The sequence below is a fragment of the Aethalodelphis obliquidens genome, unplaced genomic scaffold, assembly GCF_003676395.1.
Source record: "Aethalodelphis obliquidens isolate GAN/ISIS:26980383/991018 unplaced genomic scaffold, ASM367639v1 scaffold6, whole genome shotgun sequence".
Classification (NCBI taxonomy): Eukaryota; Metazoa; Chordata; class Mammalia; order Artiodactyla; family Delphinidae; genus Aethalodelphis; species Aethalodelphis obliquidens.
The window spans coordinates 51821357-51836231 of record NW_020837950.1 but is presented as its reverse complement, the minus strand read 5'-3'; positions in this window follow the sequence as shown (position 1 = coordinate 51836231).

The following is a 14875-nucleotide window of genomic DNA, read 5'->3' as shown; positions in this document are numbered from 1 at the left end:
CTGACCCATTTACTAAGTAAGCCATAACACTTCCACTTGTGAGTGGAGCCCACAGCAGGAAAAGTCTCTGCAGCAATGCCACAATGCCATAAGCAGAATTACACATGGGCTTTTGATCAAGCTAATCCAGATTCACTCAAATTGTCTGTAGAAAATGTAAAATTTTTATGAAGCTTCAGGAAAATCCTAATACAAATATCACAGTGCAGATCTCAGATTTGGGAGAAAAAAACATGCTCTCTTCTCCGGATAATTGTTTGATTTTCAAGCAACAGCTTCTGGTTTGCTCTTAGATTCAGGTAGAAGTTGAATGCTTAACCATGAATACCTATGAACTCGTGAGGAATTCCTAATAGTCTGTTGACCTAGAAGGAAAAAAATAATTGTGCCTGACGTGAAAGACTTATACGCTGAGAACTATAAAACATTAATAAAGGAAATTGAAGATGATTCAAAGAAATGGAAAGGCATCCAGTGCTCTTGGATTGGAAGAATTAATATTGTTAAAATGGCCACACTACCCAAAGCAATCTGCAGATTTAATGTGATCCCTGTCAAATTACCCATGACATTTTTCAGAGAACTAGAACAAATAATTCTAAAATTCATATGGAACCATAAAAGACCCAGGACTGCCAAAGAAATCCTGAAGAAAAGAACAAAGCAGGAGGCATAACCCTCCCAGACTTCAGACAACACTATAAAGTTATAGTAATCAAAACAGAGTGGTTTTGACACAAAACAGACATATGGATCAATGGAACAGAACAGAGAGCCCAGAAGTAAACCCACACACCTATGGTCAATTAATCTTTGACAAGGAGGCAAGAATATACAATGGGAAAAAGACAGTCTCTTCAGCAAGTGGTTTTGGGAAAGTTGGACAGCTGCATGTAAATCAATGAGGTTAGAACACACCCTCTCACCACACACAAAAATAAACTCAAAATGGCTTAAAGACTTAAACATAAGAGATGACACCTTAAAACTCTTAGAAGAGATCATAGGCAAAACATTCTCTGACATAAATCAGAAACATATATCTTAGGTCAGTCACCCACGACAATAGAAATAAAAACAAAAATCTACAAATGGGACCTAATCAGACTTACAAGCTTTTGAAGAGCAAAGGAAACCATGAATAAAACAAAAAGAAAACCTACAGAATGGGAGAAAATATTTGCAAACTATGCAGCTGACAAGGGCTTAATTTCCAAAATATACAAACAGCTCATACAACTCAACAACAAAAAAGCAAACAACTCAATCAAAAATGGGCAGAAGACCTAAATAGACATTTCTTCAAAGAAGAAATACAAATGGCCAATAGGCACATGAAAAGATACTCAACATTGCTAATAGAGAAATGCAATTCAAAACTACAATGAGGTACCATTTCACATGGGTCAGAATGGCAATCATTAAAAACTCTACAAATAAATGCTGGAGAGGATGTGGAGAAAAGGGAAGTTTCCTACATTGTTGGTGGGAATGCAAGTTGTTACAGCCACTATGGAAAATGGGTATAGAGGTTCCTCAGAAAACTAAAAATAGAATTAACGTATGATCCAGCGATCCCACTCCTGGGCATATATCCAGAGCAAACTCTAATCCAAAAAGATACATGCACCCTATGTTCACAGCAGCACCATTCACAATAGTCAAGACGTGGAAACAATCTAAATGTCCATTGACAGATGAATGGATAAAAAAGATGTGGTACATATACACAATGGAATACTATTCAGCCATAAAAAAGAAAGAAAGAATGTCATGTGCAGCAACGTGGATGCAAATAGAGATTATCATACTAAGTGAAGTAAGTCAGAAAGAGAAAGACAAATACCATATGATATCACTTATATGTGGAATCTAAAATATGATACAAAGGAACCTGTCTATAAAACAGAAACAGACTCTGGGACAAAAACAGACTTGTGGTTGTCAAGGGGTAAGGGGTTGGGGAGAGATGGAGTGGGAGGTTGGAGTTAGCAGATGTAAGCTCTTATATATGGAATGGATAAACATCAAGGTCCTACTGTATAGCACGGGGAACTATATTCAGTATCCTATGATAAACCATAATGGAAAAGAATATAAAAAAGAATGTATATATATGTATAAATGAATCTCTTTGCTGTATAGCAGAAATTAACACAACATTGTAAATAAACTACTTCAATTAAAAATAAAAAAACACCCCCAAAACCAAAGGTGTTAAAAAATAAGAACAATGATTGTGCCTGGTTTACAGACATTAAAAATAAAATGAGCAGGGCCAAAATTTCAAATGAATTGATTTTATTTAAAGATCTTGAATAACTTGATAATTACAATAAGCATATTTTGTTATACATAACAAGCCCCTTTTAACCATATCTGAGTTTATGTTAATGAAATGACTTCTGGAAAGCCCCTAAGGATGAGGGCTGTTGCAAGCACAAGCAACCACATGATTAGAGGGGTAAAACTTTCAGTCCCACCCCTCCCCCCATCTCTGGAGAGTGCAAAAGAGCTGGATATTGAGTCCAATCACTAATAACCAATAATTTAATCAACTGTGGCTATATCTTGTAGTCTCCATAAAAACCCAGCAGGACAGGTTGGAGAGCTCCTGGGTTGGTGAACACGTGAAGGTGCAGGGGGAGGTCATGGGACCTCCAAGCCCCTTTCCACATATGTTACCCCATACATCTCTTCCATCTGGCTGTTCTTGAGTTTTATACTTTTATCATAAACCAGTAACCTAGTAAGTAAACTCTTTCTCTTAAGTACTGGGTTCTGTGAGACACTCTAGCAAATTAATTGAACCAGGGGGAGAGTGGTGGGAACCTCTGATTTAGAGTCAGCTGCTCAGAAGCACAGATAACAACCTGGTCTTGCAACTGGCTTCTGAAGTGGGGGGAATGGGGTGATTGAGCCCTTAACCTTTAGGATCTGATGCTAACTCCAGGTAGATAGTGTCATAACTGAATTGAATTGCAGGACACCCAACTGGTGTCTCAGAATTGCTTGCTGTGAGGAAAAGCCCCTACATATTTGACCACCAGAAGTGATGTACTGAGAGTAAAGGAGACACATAAGACTTTTCTTTCCAGGACACAACCATGTTAAGTTTCCCAGCTCTCTTGCAGTTATGTAGAACCAACTGAGTTCTAGCCAGCGAAGTGAACAGACCTAAAATGTACCACCTCCATCTCACCCCATCCTCTTCACCCTTTTCCTCCCCTCACCATCTCCCAGCCAGATGCAGCAAAATCCTAATAGCCCAAGGGCAAGAAAGGATCCCAGATACCTGTGTTGCCCTGGAGGTGGCCCACTACATACCCAATGGTACCATGCTGTGAATGAAAAAGAAAGTCTTATATGTTTAATGAATGGGATTTTAGAAATTGTTTAAAATAGTCAGGGTTAATTTCTTTTCCTCAATACATTTTTAAAATGCAGACATATGCCTGCCCTCTGGGAAGAATATACATCTGACTCCCTTTGTTTTATTCTATTCCCACTCTTGCCTTATCCTGAATAACTTGTTTCCTCACAATTTCTTAATCTTTTCTATAGCAGTAACTTTCACTTTATTTTTCTTCAGCAAACAACACCTGAGGCCACAGTCAGGATTTATTATCTCCCTGAACTGAACTACATTCTAAGCCCTTAATTTGAAATCTATCTGATAACAAACTTATCTCTGCTAAATATATTTTTTCATTCATTTCAACTTTTAAATCCCTCCATATATTTTTAGATTATCATTTGCTTCTTGGCTTTATTTTCTAAACTAAATTCGTCATCATGACTGGACTTTCAGGTCACACTCTCTTCAATTCCCTTCTCCTGCTCTTTGCTGCTTTCATATAAATACACTCCCAAACTGGATCTCTATAATCAAAAGCTTTTTCCCCATCCTGAGCTTTGCTGTAGAAAACTATATAACTCTGCCAGATGGGGCAGATTTATGGTTTCCAGTTTCTGTTGGAAATTACTTGGCAATTCCATCTCTTGTCCACTCAAATGGCTCTTGATTTGACGGCTCTGTCCTATATGATGGTGTGAGTAAGCTCTCTCCTTCAGTGTCCTCTAAGATGCGTTCTTCACATATACGCATTTGTCAATTTATAAACTGCAGTCCTGGGACTCCCCTGGTGGTCCAGTGGTTAAGACTCTGCCTTCCAACGCAGAGGGCGCGGGTTCAATCCCTGATCAGAGAACTAAGATCCCACATGCCACGGGATGTGGCCAAAAAAAAAAAAAACCCAAAAGAAAAGAAACAACTGTAGTCCTCAAGTTGTGTTACTCTGGTATTACTCTGTAATATATTGTAATGTCACATGGAGGGAGGGAGCAATTTGATTTGGAATGTAAAACAAAGACTTCTTCAAAGAAATGATGTTAGTAGGATGTGACTATATAAGGAGTGACTACCTCTCCTCTAAAGGGTTATTGGAAGCAACAAAATAATACATGTAGAATGATTTTGTCAAGTGAGAAACAGTAAATATACATTTTTAACATACAGATGTGTATATGTGAGTTTATGTGTTACCATAATAAGACGTTTGTTCTTGGCCTCATTTTCACTGAAAAAACAAATTGTGTCCATCTGTTCTCACTACTATGGATTATCCAAGCAAATCTGTGAGCGGCTATCTTTTATTTAAGTTTTGCTATATACCTATTTTGACATTCTATCCAAGGTCTGATTCTCTTCCTCTTCTTGACTTTAAATTTTAATAATTTACTTTACTTGCAAATATTTACAGAGCAATTATTTGTGTGAAAATACTATGCTGTAGATTATGGATGAGCACGCCAAAGGGGATTAGATTGATGATTAAGGTTTGATCTTGGCCCTCAAACTAGTTTCCTCAGAGAATAAGGAAATAGTAACTGAGTATGATACAGATCACCCTCTGTTTTCAGACATGGAGCATGAATGTGTATAGCTTCCTATTTTTTTCTTTTACTCTTAAATACACATTTTAAAAGTTATATCTCAGTCGAAAGGTAATAATTTTTGTTTGGGGAGTGTATTTAAGGTCACATACAGGTGAAATCTCTTAAAACCCATTACACCGGTATGAACTTTTTTAAAAAAAATTATTGAAGTACGACTGACATGAAAAAGCTATACAAATTTAATGTATACAAATTGCTGAGTTTGAGGAATGAAACCATCACCATCACAGGGGATGAAAAATAATTTTCCCTCTACCCTCTGAGCTCTTAGCTGAGACCTCTGTAATAAAAGAGATTAACAAGAGAAAAACAAAAAGCAGTTTATTAACATGTATGCCTCATGTATGTGCATGTATGTGTGGGAGATATCCAGGGGAAAATGAGTAATTCAAAGAGGCAGCTTAGAATCAGGATTAAATAACATTTTCACAGGGAAAGGGGAGAGAAGATGAGGCAGCTTAGAGGAGAGTAAAAGAGTTTTTAGGAAAGATGAATGGACCCTCAGAAGAATAAATGGGAGGTATGATTGTTTGTGACAAAGTTTGTCTGGCTGTGGTGTCCACTTCTAGTCTCCTCTCCTGTGATAAGAGTAAATCTTCCCTGGTTGACGAAACTCCCAGGGAGGAGATGTATGACAACTGCGTTCTTTTAGAGGATCTGTCTTTAGGCTGATAAGGAGGGTTCAGTGAAAGCTCTCCCTGCATTTGATGTCTTTCAAGTACCTACAGCTCAAAATAATCAATCTCCTAAAGCAGCATATTTTGGGTTGGCCTGTCCTAAACTCCTACAGTCATATTTTGGGGTGGTACATTCTGCTACCCTTCGCTACAATCAAGGCCATAAATATATCCAGCACCTCACAAAGTTTCCTCCTGCCCTTCTTTTATTATTATCATTATATTTGTGTGTGTGGTAAGACACTTAACAAAAGATTGCCTCCTAGCAAGTTTTAAGTATACAATACAGTATTGTTAGCTACAGGCGCTATGCTGTAGAGCAGATCTCGAGAACTTATTTATCTTGCCTAACTGAAACTTTGCACCCTTTGACCATCATCTCATTTCTCTCTCTCCAAGCCCCCTAACAACAAACATTCTACTCTCTGCTTCTATGAGTATTACTATTTTAGATTCCACAGACAAGTGAGATGATGCAGTATTTGTCTTTCTGTGTCTGGTTTATTTTCCACCTAGTATATCATCCGCTGAGTTCATTCACGTTGTTGCAAATTGCATGATTTCCTTCTTTTTTTTTAAGTTTGAATGATATTCCATTGTATATATATACCAAATTTTCTTTATTCATTCATCCATTGTTAGATATTAGTTTGTTTCCGTATCTTGGCTATTGTGAATAACTAATGGTGCAATGAACATAAGAGTGCAGGTATCTCTTTGAGATCCTGATGATAATTCCTTTGGATATAGGCCCAGAAATGGGATTGCTGAATCACACAGCAGTGCTATTTTTTATTTTTTGAGGACCCTCCATACTGTGTTCCAAAATGGCTGTGCCAATTTGTATCCCCTCCAACAGTGCACCAGAGTTCCCTACAGTCCACATCCTCACCAACATTTATCTTTTTAAATTTTTAATAATAGCAATTCTAAGAGGTCTGAGTGATATCTCACTGTTGTTTTGGTTTGCATTTCTCTGATGATTAGTAATGGTGACCACATTTTCATAAACCTATGGCCATTTGTATCTCTTCTTTAAAGAAATGTCTATTCAATTGCTCATTTTTTAATGTGGTTATTTTTTTCTTATTGAGTTATAGGAGTTTCTTAAATATTTTGGATATTAACTCATTATTGGACATATGATTTGCAAATATTTTCTCCCGTTCCTTAGGAAATGTGCTATTTCCTTAGTTTATTTTTGTTTTTGTTGCCTGTGCTTTTGGTGTCCTATAAAAAAAAGTCATTGCCAAGACCAATGTAAAAGCTATTTTTCCTTATTTTTTCTTCTAGGAGTTTTACAATTTAAGGTCTTATATTTAGGTCTTTAATTTATTTTAAGTTGATTTTTGTATAAGGTATAAGATAAGGGTCCAATTTCATTCTTTGGAATATGGATATCCAGTTTTTCCAACAGTATTTACTGAAGAAGCTATCTTTTCTGCATTTTGTATCCTTGGCACCTTTGTTAAAGATCAGTTGACTGTACGTGTGTGGGTTTATTTGGGGGTTATTCATTCTGTTCCATTGGTCTATGTGTTTGTTTATATGCCAGTACTGTACTGCTTTGATTACTATAGGTTTGTAATACAAGTAGAAATCAGAAAATGTGATGCCTCCAGCTTTTTTCTTCTTTCACAAGATTGCTTTGGCTGTTTTGAGTCATTGTGGTTCCATATGATTTTTAGGATTATTTTTCCTACCTTTGTGAAAAATGCTATTGGAATTTTGCCAGGGATTTTATTAAATCTGTATAGCACTTTGGATACTATGGACATTTTAACAATATTAATTCCTCCAATCCATGAACACACACTATTTTTCCATTCACTTGTGTCTTCTTCAATTTCTTTCCTTAATGTCTTGTAGTTATCAGTGTACAAGTCTTTTACCTCCTTGGTTAAATTAATTCCTAAGCATTTTATTCTTTTTGATGTTACTGTAAAAATGATTGTTTTCTTAATTTTTTTCTGGATAGTTTATTGTTAGTGTATAGAAATACAACTGATACTTGGATGTTGCTTTTGTATCCTGAAACTTCACTGAAATTAATATTATGGAAGGAAAGAAAATAATAGAACTGCATTTGGTAAAAGATGCTGATAGATGGAAAAATTTCCAGTGACACTACCAAGGTCTCAGCTCTCAACTTTTCCTCCCTGACCCCTTGCTAAACCCAAATTGGCCAACCAATGGCTATTCACTCACTTATTCAACAAATATTCAATTATTCATCATGGCTTAATTACAGCCCCAGTCTTAATTACAGCCCCAGTCTTAATTATGCTGCATCCAGTCTTGTGATTAACACAACCTCAGTTTCTACATACTGTCCAAGAATTTCAACAGCGAACACTTTTCAGAACTAAGCCATACCAAACTGTAGTGTCCTTCTCCAATCTATCCTATAAAGTTTTAACCTTCCTGCTCTCACAGAGGAGCCTTTTTTAGCTGTTCTCACATTGCAAAGATATAATAAAAATTACAGTTAATGGCTTTGGTTGTTTTTCTCCTTCTACAACTCTAATTTTAGCACATTTTCTGAAAACATAACTAATTTGGAATTAATGGAATTTTTCTTTTTAATTTCCTAACAAAATGTAATATTGAAAAACGGTATACTGAAAAACAGAACAGTAATTCCTTGGCATCCATGGGGGACTGGTTACACTCCCCCCCTCAAATTTCCCCCCAAGGCCTCCATACCAAACCCCAGAATGTGTACCTTTCTTAGTCAGTTCTGTGTTCGTGATTCAACCAACTGTGACAAGATCTGCAGTTGGCTGAATCTCTGGCTGCCAAATGGCTGATTTGGAGGACCAGGGCATCCACTGTATATTGAAAATTGCTACTTTATTCAATTTGACACTTCTAGATTATGCCAGTGACTTATTTGATTGAGTAGATAACATAGTGACACTATATTTACTTTTACTTATTAAATATATTTAATTAAGAATTTATTTATGTGCTTGTTGTTCTGTAAAATCAAATATAATGCTACTTCTGTTTCTCTAAATAATCTTCATGAGCAAAATAAGATTTTCCTTCTTAAGAAGAAAACTAATACAATGCTTTTGTGATATATTTATGATTCCTGTTCACTAATGTGTTACAACAGTCGTGCACATGCACACACTCACACATACTTTCATCTACGTTGGTAAATAATTATAGCAATAGGAATTCTGTATTTACAGCAATTTCCTTCTTGATTTTAACTAGTTATTATTTTCTGTAGTGATGAGACAAAGCAATAGTAAACCAGTCACAATACATTATTTTTAAACCTGTCAAGATTCATGGATATAGAGCCATAATATATTTCTCACAAAAATTCTGCCTTTTGGATATCAGGAGATTTTTTCGGTTCAGGTAAGATAACACTGATTTTGTAATAGCAGTGTGTGCGTTCGTGTGTGTGTGTGTGTGTGTGTGTGTGTGTGTGTGTGTGAATCTATGTTAAAATACCTTTTAACTTAAATGTCAGATTCAGCTTAGCACTGGAAGTGCAGTCTATGCTTGTTTGAGTGGCTGTCTGCTTGTCTCTTGTCCTGTCCATTTGCCAGCTGCTGTGTAGTGACTATTTTAGGCCAAAGGGTCACAGAACTCCATATCAAAAGTGGCTCCATAAAAGTGGAAGAAAATGTGAGACAATCTATTAATTTTTTTGGTGATTGGATTTTACATTTTGAATTATTTAAGGATATTTTTGCCACGTTCCTTACTGATGAATCAATAAATCAGAAATCCATTCAGGGTTAGGCTTGAAAAGAGAAATTGAAATCCATCAGGGTAGTCATTTCCATACAAAGCTGTATATTTTAGCCTTGTGCTATAGTTGTACTGGAAGTGTTTGTTCTGTTATTTGCAAAAGCAAATTTTTATTTTCATGTATTTTTTGTTTTGGAATTTTCTCATTGACTATCCATTTAGATAAAATTTTATGTACGTTTGTATGTATCTATCATCTATCTATTTCTAGCCAGAAAGGATTTGATGATTAGGATTCTTGGACTCGATTTTCAGGTGATGAGAAAGGTCTAAGATGCATTCACCAAAGCAGATCCTCCAGGATTGTTGAGGACATCAGGTGGTGTCAGCAGCTGCATCCAGCGGTAGTGTCAGCATCTAGTTGCTCCAGCTGTGTCCACTGTGACACTGTAACCTGACTGCTCCTTGCATTATAATCTTGGTGCAGTAGTGAAAGCTTAGTATCACTGTCTTTCTTTCTGTTTACCTAATTTTCTAACCTTCCTGTCAGCCTTATGAGCTAATCAGTAGCTTTCCAACATTTTCTTTCTATTTGAGTTAGAGCTTATTTCTCATGCTTGAAATGACAAAACCTGCACTTAAAAAATTTGTAACTACATTCTCAGGTGCAAGCTAAATTAAGTTGCTATATTTTCCTCCTGAAATAATTATGTTCTTTATAAAATGACTATAATTTTAGTCAGTTTCACTGTTTTATCCTTAAAGTCTATTTTGTTTGATAGTAACATAGCTATAACCACTTTTTACTTTTGTTTAATTTAGAATTTGCATCGTATAACTTTTTCCATTCTTAACATTCTTCATGCCTGCGTCCTTCCGTTTTAGATGTGTCTCTTGTAAACCACATAGAGTTAGTTAATGATGCAGGTTCCAACCTTACAATAGATCCACATTCATTCCTGGTGAAGTGGGCAATGCTGTAGATCATGAACCTCTTCATATTTGAAATCCAATAGCAAGCCCTGGAGAGAAAATCATGTCAGCTGCCATCATCATAAACTGCTTTTCCCTAGTAGCAATATATGTGATCCTTGCAGCAGCAACATTACTTAAATTATTTAATGCATGCATAATTCTCTCCATTTTATTTTTGAGTACCGGTAAATCAATTTCCCAAAGAGACACAAGAAGAAAAACAAGAGTTCAAATGCATAGCTTGTGATTTTTATGATGCATTCTTTTTTAAAAGTATTATATCATTTTCATGCATAGATTGAGATTATATTAATTGTCCGGCTTCATGCAGTCTCTTTTGAATCATGCATTTACTTTTTCACACTTCTATCTTCATATGCCCTTTGATATATGATTCCAATTAACACATTTTGTCTGGGAAGCAAATGCTTAAATTTGAAGGGAGGGGAGATACAGGGAGGTGACATTTTAAAGAATATCTCTAAAAAAACCCCCAGTATTCTGTGCACTAAAATGTGTGTGTGTGTGCGTGTGTGCGTGTGTGTATGTGTGTATATTTGCATACTATTCACCAGACTTTGTTCTATAGGCTTTTACATGCATTGATTCATTAAACCCCCATAGCAACAATATGAAGTAGTAATACCATAGTGATTTGTATTATTCTTATTTTGTAGGTGTGGGAACTGAGGCAGAGAGATTAAGGGTCTCTTCCAAGGCTTCATAGCTAATAGGTGGAAGAGCTGGGTTTTAACCTGAGGCTTGTTTCTTCAAAGTCTATGCCTTTAACCACTACTCTGAATGGCTTTTTATCTCACAGGGGATTTTGAATAGAAAGTGTTTTTGCAAGATATTTGTTTAAAAAATAGATTAATGATTTTGGAGAACAAAACTGGTTTCCAAAGCATCCCTTAAGAAACAAAGACTGATTTATATTAAACTCCCTAAGTCTTTATTTTTCTAGTCTATATGTTCTAATAATATACTTATTACACTAAAGATAGCACAATATTTATTAAATATGAATAAGCTAGTTAACATGTCTTATCTCAAGACACTATGTTTAAACCTATAGCTAACAGGAATCCTTTACCTCCCTTTTGTAATCAATAATTTTGAATATTAGAAATAAAAACAATATCATTTTTCCACAAATATGAATGCACTGGGCATTTACCATTCAACATGTAATTGTTCTGAACTCTAGGGGTATAGCAGTGACCAAAACAATCAATAAAATCTGTAATCTAAAGGGATTGCATACTAGGATCGGCACAGAGACTGTGAACAAATAAAGAGTACAATATATATCATATATTGGATGGTTGCTACTATGAAGCCAAATAAAGTAAGCAGTGTAGACGGTACTAAAGGATGGCAGTGGAGTTGAAATTTTAAGTTTGAGGTAATCAGGGAAAGAGAACGTAACATTAGAAAATCAACATAAAGACGTAAGGGATAAATGTCCATGTAATTAGAGGGAGAATTTCAGGCAGAGGCACTCCCAAGGCAACATTCCTAATGTGGGCAGGTGCCTCACGTTTTCATGGGTAGTAGGAAAATTGATCAGTCATATGCAGAGGAAGTATGTGCATCTTTTCTCTCTTTCCAAGAATAGTAAATTGTAGATGTCATGGACTTAAAGAATAATGAGTATTTTCATTCTTTTAAATATAAGAATACTTAAGACACAAGTTCCTTAATGCTATTATAAATAAATATGGGTTTTTTTTAATGAAACATGGTGAATATTTTAGGTATGTCAATTAACTGGGATTTCTCACAAAAGCTGATTGCTTAAATAGACACAAAATACATTATTTTTTACATTTTTTCCAACCATTCATATTACACTTATTTTGCACATTTTTCAAATATAGCTATTTCTTTCCATAAAATCTATTTTTCTTGTCATATAATATACATTTAAATCACCAAATCATAACAGCAAAAAGAAAAATAAATTAAAAAATGAAAACAGTTTAAGAGATTTCTGTGATAACATTAAGCATACAAACATTTGCAATATAGGGGTCCCAGAAGGAGAAGAGAGAGAGAAGGGATTGAAAATATATTTGAGGAAATTATGGCTGAAAACTTCACAAACCTGAAAAAGGAAACATATATCAAGGTACAGAAAACACAGAGGGTCCCAAATAAGATAAACCTCTAAAAACCACACCAAGAAATATCATAAAACTTCAAAAGTTAAAAAGAGAATTCTAAAGGCAGTAAGAGAAAAATAAAGAGTCATATACAAGAGAAATCTCCATTAGGCTGTCAACTGATTTATCTGAAGAAGCATTTCAGGCTAGAAGGGAGTGGAATGACATATTCAAAGTGCTGAAAGGGAAAAACCTACAATCTAGGATACTCTACCTAGTAAGATTATTATTTAGAATCAAAGGAGAGATAACATCATATATGAACCCCACAGTAACCAAAAACCAAAAACCTATACTAGATAAACAAAAACTAAAAAGAAAGGAATACAAGCATACTACTAAAGAAAATCATCAAACCACAAGGGAGGAAACAAAAAGAAGAAAAAATAAACAGAAAAACTACAAAAATAACTGGAAAACAAGAAATAAAATGGCAATAAGAACATACCTATTGATAATTACTTTAAATGTCAATGAACTAAATGATCCAATCAAAAGACATAGAGTGGATGATTGGATTTTAAATACCCAATACTTTCTACATGCTACTTCAAGGGAATCACTTTGGAGCTAAAGATACACAAACTAAAAGTAAGGAAATGAAAAAAGATATTTCATGTAAATGGAAATGATAAGAAAGAGGGGGTAACAATACTCATATCAGACAAGATAGCCTTTAAAAAAAGGCTGTAACAAGAGACAATGAAGGGTGTTATATAATGACAAAGGATACAAGAGATAATCAATAAAGAGGAGGAGACCAAAATTGTTAACATATATGCACCAAATATTAGGAGCACCAAAATATATAAAGCAAATACAAACAGACATAAAGAGAGAAACTGACAACACAGCAATACAATAATAGTAGGAAACTTTAACACCACACTTACATCAATGGAGAGATCATCCAGACAGAAATTAAACAAGAAAACAGTGGTTTTAAATGACACAATAGGCCAGTTGAACTCAATAGGTATCTACAGAACATTACATCCAAAAATAGAAAAATACACATTCTTTTCAAGTGCACATGAAATGTTCTCCAAGACAGAACACATGTTAGGCCACAGAACAAGTCTCAACGCATTTAAGAGGATAGAAATTTTATCAAGGACTTTTCCCAGCCAAAATGGTATGTAACTAGAAATCATTTCTAGGAAGAAAAATGGGAAAAAACAGATACATGGATACTAAACAACATGTTACTAAAAAAAAAAAAAATGGGTTAATGATGATATCAAAGAGGAAATCAGAAAATACCTTGAGAAAAATGAAAATGGAAACACAGTTTTCCAAAATGTATGGGATGTGGCAAAAGCAATTCTAGGAGGGAAGTTCATAATAATATAGGTCTCCCTCAAGAAACAAGTAAAAACTCAAAAAAGCAACCTAACCTACCACTTAAAAGAATTAGGAAAAGAAGAACAAACAAATCCCATAGTAAGCAGAAGGAAGGAAATAATAAAGAACAGAGAGAAAATAAATAAAATAGAGATAAAAAAAATAATAGAAAAGGTAAATGAACACAAGAGCTGATTTTTTGAAAAGATAAACAAAATTAATAAACCATTAGCAGGCTAACCAAGAAGGAAAGGGAGTACCAAAATAAAAAATATATATAAGAAATGAAAGAGGAGGAATAACAACCATTACCACAGAGATACAAAAAGTCAAAAGAGAATACTATGAAGTTATACACCAACAAAGTGAACACCCAAAAGAAATGGACAAATTTCTAGAAACATACAATCTGCCAAGAATGAATCAAGAAGAAAAAGACAATTTGAACAGACCATACACTAGTAGTGAAATTGAATTTGTAATTAAAAAAACTTCCAGCCAACAAAATCCAGGACTGTATGGCTTCACAGGGGAATTCTACCAAACACATAAAGAAAAGTTAATACCTATCCTTATCAAACTATGTTGAAAAATTGAAAAGGATGTTAACATTCCCAAATTCATTCTGCAAGGCCACCATTACCCTTCACCAAAACCAGACAAACAGTACAAAGAGAGAAAATTACAGGCCAATATTTAAAAAGTTTTTTTGAATTTTATTTAATTAATTTATTTTTTATACAGCAGGCTCTTATTAGTTATCTATTTTATACATATTAGTGTATATATGTCAATCCCAATCTCCCAATTCATCCCAGGCCAATATTTTTGATGAATATACATGCAAAAATCCTCAAAAATATTAGCAAACAGAATCCAATGATAAATTAAAAGGATCATACATCATGATCAAGCTAGATTTATTCCAGGGATGCAAGGATAGTTCAATACTTGCAAATTAATCAATGTGATACACCACATTAACAAAAGAACAAAGAAAAACCACATGATCATCTCAATAGATGAAGAAAAATCATTTGA